General features: G+C 44.8%; 1 long non-coding RNA gene across 1 annotated transcript in view; it reads right to left on the minus strand.

Annotated features, from left to right (window-relative positions):
• Nucleotides 1-1913: 1913 nt before the first annotated feature.
• Nucleotides 1914-12535, minus strand: part of LOC144822552 (uncharacterized) — a 74470-nt gene continuing 63848 nt past the window's right edge. Inside the window, exon 2 of the long non-coding RNA XR_013608638.1 lies at nucleotides 1914-3584. This is a non-coding gene — a long non-coding RNA (uncharacterized LOC144822552). The remainder of the gene's footprint in view (nucleotides 3585-12535) is intronic.

Genomic DNA, 12535 nt, shown 5'->3' on the forward strand with positions numbered 1-12535 from the left:
TTAAGAAGTAGCAAAAACTGCTATTTACATTGCATGGATATCTTACCTACAGCATTGTATAAAGTCACCTAATATTATAATTAAAGTTTGTGTGAATGTATCTAGTAAGAAAGCCAAAGAAATGTCACATTATTTTACAGAGATTTGCATAGCACTGTTTTGATGTTGGAATTGGATTAATTCATGCTCTGGTGTTGAGAATTTCAACACCGTCTGTTTTTGATTGAGTCGGATCATTGTGTAATAGTTCTCCAAATGTGCAATAGTGCTGTACTTGCTAATCTCACTGCTCTGTTTTACATGAAGTTTTCAGGGTTTTAAGAATGTATACATTTCTTTTTTCTTAGTTTTTTTTTTTACAGTTCAGAGCCTTTATTTAATATGCAATCGGTTCCTTGTAACAGCTGGGTAAAAGAAACAGAGGTACATTTATTGACAAAAATTCCATAAAGCAACTTTTGAGTCTTGGACTTAAAGATTTGAGCACATAACTCTCAGCTGTGATACACACACTGAGGGTGCACTGTATTTAGCACTGTGTGGCTGCCAAAAAAAATGGTGCCAGAAGAACTTGAATCATGAATGATATGCCCTCTCACCATACCAAGCTGGAGTGTCCTTAAAACTTTGCTGTTGCTCTACAGAGCATTGACGATTTTGGTTAAGCACGAAATTGGAACATTGAATACAATCCATATCATAATGTTATTCTCAGGGTCCTCGTGCCTAGAAAATATGAAACAGGATCTGCAATCATAGTAGGTCAGGAAACATAATATGAACTAAAATCTCAAGGACATGGATGGTAAAGAAGAAACACTATTAAAACGGTTCAGTATACCTGCATCAAAAATATGGATTGTAAATTATCGACCATACTAACATATCTCACTGCAAAAATCTTGACCAGGGTTCAGTTAGTAAATGCAGCAATGCTCGATTGTCCTATATCATACAACTGTGTTAATTTACTATCCTTACTCCATCCCTAGCATATCTGGTGGCACTTGCTCCTAGGTTGATTAGATGTCTGTTAAGATTTTTGTAGTAAGATATTTATGTATGTTTGCCATTTTGGCAGTGCATATTTTTTCAGCGTATATTGTCTCCTGCTAACAATACAACTGAATATGAAGCTGCTAAAATACATTTGAAAACAATAATAATATTCTTGTTATCTTATTTTTTGATACTTGATTACGGTAGTTAATCCAACAATAAGGTGTTTTGGATCATTGATTAAAATGTTCTCTATGGTAGTCTATTTTACTTTATTATTGAAACTATTTTACTTTGTGAAACAATACGGTAAGGGTATTTGATTGTATTATCTATACTGACTTGAGTCTTTCACACTCCAAAGCATTGTGGATGTCCCCCACTGCTGTCTTTGTAGGGCAGCGCAGAGCAAACCAGAAGTCCCTGATGGTACAAGTTACACAGCCATAAGTGAACTTTTGCAAGGTCACACAAATGAGTGTAATGTTATATTTGTTTAATGCCTATGTAAATGGGGTCTACATTGAATTACTACATTGTGATTTTCATTTAAATCCGTTGATTTGGGTCTATGGAACTCCTCTCAATTAGTTTTATTTCAAGTTTAAAAGTCAATATCTAAGTCCTTTACTTTAAGGACAGCAGTAGCTTGTGTTCATATTCTCTATGTTTATGTAAATAACATTATTATCTGAACACCAGTATCTGTGAATTAATATACTGATTTGATCTGTTAGATAGGAACATTGACCCATAAGAGTAAAAAGCAGGTATGCCTTGTGTTGTTAAATTGCTTTCACATATGTATTCTTTACCATGTGAGAGGTGTGGTTTTGCAGTACATAATATGTTGCCATTGTTTGGTAATAGTTATTAAATGACATATATTAAAAAACGTTAGCATAACTACCATGAATGAATCATATTTATTTTTTATTTTAACCTACACATTATACTTTTTTGTTATTATACATTTGGATTCAGAAAATGAAAAACAATCATTTGCATCATTTCTTGATCAACACCAATTGATCCACTGACTACTAGTTATACCAGGAGAACTGATGAAAGAAATATCTCCAATAGGAAAAATTGTGGTTAAAGGAAAAGGTAACTAGGAACAAACTTTTCTTTAACCTTGGCCCTCCACATCCACTGTCTCAGTTTCTCCTTGTATTCACTAAATTAATGCTTCCACTGACAGGAGTAACAGAATAATTTTCAATACATAGCATAGAAAAATGTCATAAAGATTAAGAATCATCCTAACTCAAAAGGTACCTGTGGAATCTTGCATAATTCTCAAGTCACAGCACACTCAAAAGACCACTTTAAGGTTAATTAAATTAAAGTTTTACATTTATAAATAATAATTCATACATTAGTTAATATTTAGTGGTTTGCAAATAAGCTTACTAAACACAAACATAGTTATCTTAGTGATCACATTTTAGTTTGAAAATATCAGTAGGGAAAGTTGTCTAAAGGACAACCTAAATCTGTCATTGAATATGTAGTGTCAGATGTTTCACGATGAAGTTTCATATGATATTTAAGGAGTTTCCATATCAGTGTATACAAATTGTGGTACCTAAAAGAAGTATTGATTTGGAAAGTGGCTCAGAAGCAAAAGTGTTATAATGAATGGGTAACTAAAGAATGCTGACTGCAAAAATGATCCATCAAAGAAATTGATTTCTGAAAAATCAAAGTCTTTAAAAAAAATAAGGACAAATTGATTGTCATTCACAATGTTGGTTGTTTTACTCCAAGGATAAAGTGCGTATTTTTAATAGATCTTAATCCTAATGTAATTTTACATCGCTACTCATACTGACAGATAACAGCCTTTTCAGATCAGAGAGTACCCTGTTGAACTAATTATGTGTTACGAAATACATTACTACAGCGAGATAGATCTTATTTTGGAGAAAAATCAAAACTGAGAATCATATCTCATGGCACTAATTTTGGTAACTTGCCAAAAATGTAAAATATTAATCACCGGAATGGTCTTGATAAGGAGGGTGTATGTAGTTGTATTATTTAGGCTACTAACCTCTAAGAATGTCAACCATTGTCGGGGTGAACCCTCAAAGTCATTAAATTAGCTTGAGCGCAACCCCTTGTTGGCTATGGCACAGAGTGGATATGCTTAACTCAGGGCAATGTAAGTATTTATGCAATACAAAAACAGTAATAAAGTCAAAATTCAAATCAATTAAATTGTCAAGATTTAAGGGGAAATAGCACTAAAAAGCACAAACTCCAATGTTAGTCTAAGGTTCGTGCTTCACATGGAGCTAGGCACACTTTCAGGCTGACCACGACGGAGCAAATGTTGAATACACCAACCCGGTTCATCTTGGTCAAAAAATTTACCTTCTGACTTTGTCTTTCAAAATCCCAGTCCACCACGAGAGTACACTTTTAAAGCACCCCAGGGGGAGGCACTTGGAGACTCACAGAGTGTCAGGCAGAGGCCAACAGCAGGGTCCAGTCCAGGTCTAGTTGCCTCAGTTCAGCTGAGTACTTCCAGGAAAATACGCCTGCAGCTTGTCGTATCCCTGTTCCACTTCTTGGTCCTGGATACAAGAGGGACAGGTTCAGTGCTTCAGGGCTCCTCTCACATCAGAGAAAAGAAATTAACAGAGTGGATACAAACAGGCTAATAGGCGCTCTACAATATATTATCAGGGTACATTTATAAAGATAACACATTTGGTGCATCAAGAAGGTGAATGTGTATCCAACATCCACAGGTCCCGCATGTACAGAAACAAACAAAAACAATACCCTCTGAGCACACTAATATTACTCTCTCTGTAGATATAGCACCAGTCTTATTGGCAAATGTCACTGTTTAGTAAATCAAATCAACTAGTCCAGGTGTTCTCCAATTTAGGTTTCAAAGTTCATCTGTATTTATTTTTATGTCATCAATCATCTCTTGATAATCACTTGTTCATGGTACATCAGCCAACACGTGTTTCGTCGTGCGATATACAACACATTGACTTCCTCAAGGCTGCAACCAAATAAACAATACCCATGAGATTGACACGATCTACGTATGGCTTATGAATAATAGTGTGCAAAGTAAAGACACACAAACCAAAATTAGATAAGCTCCGCATAGTGTATAGGTTTATAAAGAGAGAAGATGGAAAGGTAGTTATGCCACTCCAAGTATACAATACACCCGTATTTAGTGAGTATATGTCTAACCTTTTACCAAAGGGAGCATTCCATTGTATTAGGTTCCATGCAATAGAACTCACAATTCACCTAAATATTCAAGGTTTCCTCAGGAGTAATATCTTCCTCTGGATTCAAACATATAAATCTAAGAAAATATAATAACCAAATTAAATCTGTACCCTCTTTATCAATCCTTTCTCACATTTGAATATCATATAAAGGTCCCAAAATTAGGATCTGGGGTTCTTCACAATGGTCCTCACCACCACTTTATCCCTAAACATAACTATAACAATAACTCAAGTGTAATTTCCAATTCTATTACCTCTTAATGCCACACCGTGCGTGTGTTTTATATCCTCCTCTTCAGTACGCAGATATTTGCTTCCAATATCGTTTTAACTAAAATAAATATGAGCATCTCTTATATTTATGCATATAAGTCTATCATCTCATCCTACTAGTTATATACCTACACTCACCATACATGTAATGATCTCGAGTTGGGAATTCCCAGATTTCAAGCATATATTCGTGATCCCTCGGCTGCAATAAAAAATACTTGTGATCACTTTCGGGCTAAACCTCTCTTGTTTTTTTCAAATCTCGAACTTATCATGCTATATAACAATCACCCTCTGCGTGTAACACCTTGAATTACGTGGTCCTCAGTCTTCTCGGGTAATGACTATCCTCAGTATCGTTCAAGCATGGACATGGTAATAATAATTGTTTACATGTTCCCACTTTTAAATACCATGCACCCTACATTGTGGGTTGCAAGGTTCACATAAGGCTGACGTACTAATATTTAAAAGGCAGGTTTTTACCTATAAAAAGACTTTATTTTAACAAGTCACAGTGCATCTTGTGCACTGGTCTAGTCAGGCTACAGTAGGGGCCTTAATCCATGTTTGCACTGCCACTACAGTGGATGGTATATTAGGTGCTGCATTCCATTAGCGATACAAAAGAGGATGATGGACGGAGCGTTTGAGCAAATCAAACACTCACCACCAGTCAACTGATCTGGGTTTAATCCATCACCATTCTTTAGCTCACTCGGCCACCCCAGTTCAGACATGGCTATATGCAAATCAGTCTGACCCTGTGCCTCATGGGAACAGTCCAGCCCGAACTGCCAAGCCATGTCTTCCCTGGACCGGAAACAAGCATCCTGGGACCGGTTTCGGATTCATAATCCTCATCAGCCAGGTTATCTTGAATCCAGTGGCCAAGTGAGCAAGGGACTCATGTCTGAGCATACCCTGCCACACTTAGGGCGAACAAAGCGATACAAAAGGGGATGATGGACTGAGCGTTTGAGCAAATCAAACACTCACCCCCAGTCAACTGATCTGGGTTTATTCCATCACCATTCTTTAGCTCACTCGGCCACCCCAGTTCAGACATGGCTATATGCAAATCAGTCTGACCCTGTGCCTCATGGGAACAGTCCAGCCCGAACTGCCAAGCCATGTCTTCCCTGGACCGGAAACAAGCATCCTGGGACCGGTTTCGGATTCATAATCCTCATCAGCCAGGCTATCTTGAATCCAGTGGCCATGTGAGCAAGGGACTCACGTCTGAGCATACCCTGCCACACTTAGGGCGAACAAAGCGATACAAAAGGGGATGATGGACGGGGCGTTTGAGCAAATCAAACACTCACCCCCAGTCAACTGATCTGGGTTTAATCCATCACCATTCTTTAGCTCACTCGGCCACCCCAGTTCAGACATGGCTATATGCAAATCAGTCTGACTCTGTGCCTCATGGGAACAGTCCTGCCCGAACTACCAAGCCATGTCTTCCCTGGACCGGAAACAAGCATCCTGGGACCGGTTTCGGATTCATAATCCTCATCAGCCAGACTATCTTGAATCCAGTGGCCAAGTGAGCAAGGGAATTCACGTCTGAGCATACCCTGCCACACTTAGGGCGAACAAAGCGATACAAAAGGGGATGATGGACGGAGCGTTTGAGCAAATCAAACACTCACACCCAGTCAACTGATCTGGGTTTAATCCATCACCATTCTTTAGCTCACTCGGCCACCCTAGTTCAGACATGGCTATATGCAAATCAGTCTGACCCTGTGCCTCATGAGAACAGTCCAGCCCGAACTGCCAAGCCATGTCTTCCCTGGACCGGAAACAAGCATCCTGGGACCGGTTTCGGATTCATAATCCTCATCAGCCAGGCTATCTTGAATCCAGTGGCCAAGTGAGCAAGGGACTCACATCTGAGCATACCCTACCACACTTAGGGCGAACAAAGCGATACAAAAAGGGATGATGGACGGAAGCTTGTTTCCGGTCCAGGGAAGGCATGGCTTGGCAGTTCGGGCTGGACTGTTCCCATGACGCACAGGGTCAGACTAACCCAGATCTTTTGACTGGGTGTGAGTATTTGATTGGTTCAGATGCTCTGTCCATCACCACCCCCTTTTGTACCGCTTTGGCCGCCATAAGTGTGGCAGGGTATGCTCAGACGTGAGTCCCTTGCTCACTTTGCCACTGGATTCAAGCAAGCCGGGCTGAAGAAGGATGGAATGCCAGAAACCGGTCCTCGGAAGCTTGTTTCCGGTCCAGGGAAGGCATGGCTTGGCAGTTCGGGCTGGACTGTTCCCATGAGGCACAGGGTCAGACTGATTTGCATATAGCCATGTCTGAACTGGGGTGGCAGAGTGGGCTAAAGAACGGTGATGGATCTAACCCAGATCTTTTGACTGGGTGTGAGTGTTTGATTGGTTCAGATGCTCCGTCCATCACCACCCCCTTTTGTACGGCGTTGGCCGCCATAAGTGTGGCAGGGTATGCTCAGACGTGAGTTCCTTGCTCACTTTGCCACTGGATTCAAGCAAGCCGGGCTGAAGAAGGCTGGAATGCCAGAAACCGGTCCTCAGAAGCTTGTTTCCGGTCCAGGGAAGGCATGGCCTGGCAGTTCGGGCTGGACTGTTCCCATGAGGCACAGGGTCAGACTGTTTTGCATATAGCCATGTCTGAACTGGGGTGGCAGAGTGGGCTAAAGAACGGTGATGGATCTAACCCAGATCTTTTGACTGGGTGTGAGTGTTTGATTGGTTCAGATGCTCCGTCCATCACCACCCCCTTTTGTACCGCTTTGGCCGCCATAAGTGTGGCAGGGTATGCTCAGACGTGAGTCCCTTGCTCACTTTGCCACTGGATTCAAGCAAGCCGAGCTGAAGAAGGCTGGAATGCCAGAAACAGGCCTTCGGAAGCTTGTTTCCGGTCCAGGGAAGGCATGGCTTGGCAGTTCGGGCTGGACTGTTCCCATGAGGCACAGGGTCAGACTGATTTGCATATAGCCATGTCTGAACTGGGGTGGCAGAGTGGGCTAAAGCATGGTGATGGATCTAACCCAGATCTTTTGACTGGGTGTGAGTGTTTGATTGGTTCAGATGCTCCGTCCATCACCACCCCCTTTTGTACAGCTTTGGCCGCCATAAGTGTGGCAGGGTATGCTCAGACGTGAGTCTCTTGCTCACTTTGCCACTGGATTCAAGCAAGCCGGGCTGAAGAAGGCTGGAATGCCAGAAACCGGTCCTCGGAAGCTTGTTTCCGGTCCAGGGAAGGCATGGCTTGGCAGTTCGGGCTGGACTCTTCCCATGAGGCACAGGGTCAGACTGATTTGCATATAGCCATGTCTGAACTGGGGTGGCAGAGTGGGCTAAAGAACGGTGATGGATCTAACCCAGATCTTTTGACTGGGTGTGAGTGTTTGATTGGTTCAGATGCTCCGTCCATCACCACCCCCTTTTGTACCGCTTTGGCCGCCATAAGTGTGGCAGGGTATGCTCAGACGTGAGTCCCTTGCTCACTTTGCCACTGGATTCAAGCAAGCCGAGCTGAAGAAGGCTGGAATGCCAGAAACAGGCCCTCGGAAGCTTGTTTCCGGTCCAGGGAAGGCATGGCTTGGCAGTTCGGGCTGGACTGTTCCCATGAGGCACAGGGTCAGACTGATTTGCATATAGCCATGTCTGAACTGGGGTGGCAGAGTGGGCTAAAGAACGGTGATGGATCTAACCCAGATCTTTTGACTGGGTGTGAGTGTTGGATTGGTTCAGATGCTCCGTCCATCACCACCCCCTTTTGTACCGCTTTGGCTGCCATAAGTGTGGCAGGGTATGCTCAGACGTGAGTCCCTTGCTCACTTTGCCACTGGATTCAAGCAAGCCGGGCTGAAGAAGGCTGGAATGCCAGAAACCCGTCCTCGGAAGCTTGTTTCCGGTCCAGGGAAGGCATGGCTTGGCAGTTCGGGCTGGACTGTTCCCATGAGGCACAGGGTCAGACTGATTTGCATATAGCCATGTCTGAACTGGGGTGGCAGAGTGGGCTAAAGAACGGTGATGGATCTAACCCAGATCTTTTGACTGGGTGTGAGTGTTTGATTGGTTCAGATGCTCCGTCCATCACCACCCCCTTTTGTATCTCTTTGGCCGCCATAAGTGTGGCAGGGTATGCTCAGACGTGAGTCCCTTGCTCACTTTGCCACTGGATTCAAGCAAGCCGGGCTGAAGAAGGCTGGAATGCCAGAAACCGGTCCTCGGAAGCTTGTTTCCGGTCCAGGGAAGGCATGGCTTGGCAGTTCGGGCTGGACTGTTCCCATTAGGCACAGGGTCAGACTGATTTGCATATAGCCATGTCTGAACTGGGGTGGCAGAGTAGGCTAAAGAACGGTGATGGATCTAACCCAGATCTTTTGACTGGGTGTGAGTGTTTGATTGGTTCAGATGCTCCGTCCATCACCACCCCCTTTTGTACCGCTTTGGCCGCCATAAGTGTGGCAGGGTATGCTCAGACGTGAGTCCCTTGATCACTTTGCCACTGGATTCAAGCAAGCCGGGCTGAAGAAGGCTGGAATGCCAGAAACCAGTCCTCGGAAGCTTGTTTCGGGTCCAGGGAAGGCATGGCTTGGCAGTTCGGGCTGGACTGTTCCCATGAGGCACAGGGTCAGACTGATTTGCATATAGCCATGTCTGAACTGGGGTGGCAGTGTGGGCTAAAGAACGGTGATGGATCTAACCCAGATCTTTTGACTGGGTGTGAGTGTTTGATTGGTTCAGATGCTCCGTCCATCACCACCCCCTTTTGTACCGCTTTGGCCGCCATAAGTGTGGCAGGGTATGCTCAGACGTGAGTCCCTTGCTCACTTTGCCACTGGATTCAAGCAAGCCGGCTGAAGAAGGCTGGAATGCCAGAAACCGGTCCTCGGAAGCTTGTTACTGGTCCAGGGAGGGCATGGCTTGGCAGTTCGGGCTGGACTGTTCCCATGAGGCACAGGGTCAGACTGATTTGCATATAGCCATGTCTGAACTGGGGTGGCAGAGTGGGCTAAAGAACGGTGATGGATCTAACCCAGATCTTTTGACTGGGTGTGAGTGTTTGATTGGTTCAGATGCTCCGTCCATCACCACCCCCTTTTGTACCGCTTTGGCTGCCATAAGTGTGGCAGGGTATGCTCAGACGTGAGTCCCTTGCTCACTTTGCCACTGGATTCAAGCAAGCCGGGCTGAAGAAGGCTGGAATGCCAGAAACCGGTCCTCGGAAGCTTGTTTCCGGTCCAGGGAAGGCATGGCTTGGCAGTTCGGGCTGGACTGTTCCCATGAGGCACAGGGTCAGACTGATTTGCATATAGCCATGTCTAAACTGGGGTGGCAGAGTGGCCTAAAGAACGGTGATGGATCTAACCCAGATCTTTTGACTGGGTGTGAGTGTTTGATTGGTTCAGATGCTCTGTCCATCACCACCCCCTTTTGTACCGCTTTGGCCGCCATAAGTGTGGCAGGGTATGCTCAGACGTGAGTCCCTTGCTCACTTTGCCACTGGATTCAAGCAAGCCGGGCTGAAGAAGGCTGGAATGCCAGAAACCGGTCCTCGGAAGCTTGTTTCCGGTCCAGGGAAGGCATGGCTTGGCAGTTCCGGCTGGACTGTTCCCATGAAGCACAGGGTCAGACTGATTTGCATATAGCCATGTCTGAACTGGGGTGGCAGAGTGGGCTAAAGAACGGGGATGGATCTAACCCAGATCTTTTGACTGGGTGTGAGTGTTTGATTGGTTCAGATGCTCCGTCCATCACCACCCCCTTTTGTACCGCTTTGGCCGCCATAAGTGTGGCAGGGTATGCTCAGACGTGAGTCCCTTGCTCACTTTGCCACTGGATTCAAGCAAGCCGGCTGAAGAAGGCTGGAATGCCAGAAACCGGTCCTCGGAAGCTTGTTACTGGTCCAGGGAAGGCATGGCTTGGCAGTTCGGGCTGGACTGTTCCCATGAGGCACAGGGTCAGACTGATTTGCATATAGCCATGTCTGAACTGGGGTGGCAGAGTGGGCTAAAGAACGGTGATGGATCTAACCCAGATCTTTTGACTCGGTGTGAGTGTTTGATTGGTTCAGATGCTCCGTCCATCACCACCCCCTTTTGTACCGCTTTGGCCGCCATAAGTGTGGCAGGGTATGCTCAGACGTGAGTCCCTTGCTCACTTTGCCACTGGATTCAAGCAAGCCGGGCTGAAGAAGGCTGGAATGCCAGAAACCGGTCCTCGGAAGCTTGTTTCCGGTCCAGGGAAGGCATGGCTTGGCAGTTCGGGCTGGACTGTTCCCATGAGGCACAGGGTCAGACTGATTTGCATATAGCCATGTCTGAACTGGGGTGGCAGAGTGGCCTAAAGAACGGTGATGGATCTAACCCAGATCTTTTGACTGGGTGTGAGTGTTTGATTGGTTCAGATGCTCTGTCCATCACCACCCCCTTTTGTACCGCTTTGGCCGCCATAAGTGTGGCAGGGTATGCTCAGACGTGAGTCCCTTGCTCACTTTGCCACTGGATTCAAGCAAGCCGGGCTGAAGAAGGCTGGAATGCCAGAAACCGGTCCTCGGAAGCTTGTTTCCGGTCCAGGGAAGGCATGGCTTGGCAGTTCCGGCTGGACTGTTCCCATGAGGCACAGGGTCAGACTGATTTGCATATAACCATGTCTGAACTGGGGTGGCAGAGTGGCCTAAAGAACGGTGATGGATCTAACCCAGATCTTTTGACTGGGTGTGAGTGTTTGATTGGTTCAGATGCTCCGTCCATCACCACCCCCTTTTGTACCGCTTTGGCCGCCATAAGTGTGGCAGGGTATGCTCAGACGTGAGTCCCTTGCTCACTTTGCCACTGGATTCAAGCAAGCCGTGCTGAAGGCTGGAATGTCAGAAACCGGTCCTCGGAAGCTTGTTTCCAGGGAAGGCATGGCTTGGCAGTTCGGGCTGGACTGTTCCCATGAGGCACAGGGTCAGACTGATTTGCATATAGCCATGTCTGAACTGGGGTGGCAGAGTGGGCTAAAGAACGGTGATGGATCTAACCCAGATCATGACAACAGGTGGAGCACTGGCTACTGGATAAGTAAGAGAGGATTTTGAAAAGATGTTACAGATTTCAGATATCAACACACTAACCAAAGTGAGAAGTCTTCCCCTTTATTTGTCGGAGGGAGGCTGATCCTGTTCAGAGCCAGCTGGCAAAAGCTGTTGTCAAAGGCTTCAGTTTTTCAGAAAATCTAGTGGTTCCAAAACTAGCTCTTCGCAACCTGTTTTTCAAAAACCCTATGTGTTATTCACAAGAGGAGGTTTACAGAACAAAAGGGTCATCGTGCGGACCGCAGTCAACCATTTACGATTTGTTATTAATGGATTATTGGTGTAGAGTAAGGGTAATTGTGTCCGGTTATTCATAAACCTGATGGATTTAGTGTCTGGGCCATGTACAGGCATTTCAAGATGTAGTGTATTATTGTCTCAAGACTCACTTAAACAAACATTAAAAATGCAATAAGTCTCGCCTTTCATTAAGTCAAAGCCATTTGCTTTGATATACAATACCATTAGCAAAGCAAAGCTTTAACTTAATCAAAGGCGAGACTGATTGCATTTTCAATGCTTGTTTGTCATCTGCTGTAGGATCTGAGGGAAGCCCTAGCACTTTCTCTCTTCACGACTTGTCTTGATGTGAGAGTTAGGGGCCTCGCAATTGGTCGCTCGATGGGTATTTTGCACTTACTTGTTCTGTACTGGCTACTATGCTATATTCTGTTCTTTGCACTTTACCCTCCAAGCTATCTTATTGCAATAATCGTTACAAAACCGATGTAAAGAAAGAAGATAAAGTCTTATTCAGCAGTGATACTGCTCAGCTACATATAATTTACGGGATCAAACAGCAGAGCATACGTCCATCCCACATGCTGAAGCCCCAGACAGCAGTATTCGTGAAATTATAGAAAGCTTTTTCAATACAGATGATACATTTTTCTGCAGAATCATGAAATAGC

Source organism: Lissotriton helveticus, chromosome 3_1 (genome assembly GCF_964261635.1).
Source record: "Lissotriton helveticus chromosome 3_1, aLisHel1.1, whole genome shotgun sequence".
NCBI classification, from domain to species: domain Eukaryota; kingdom Metazoa; phylum Chordata; class Amphibia; order Caudata; family Salamandridae; genus Lissotriton; species Lissotriton helveticus.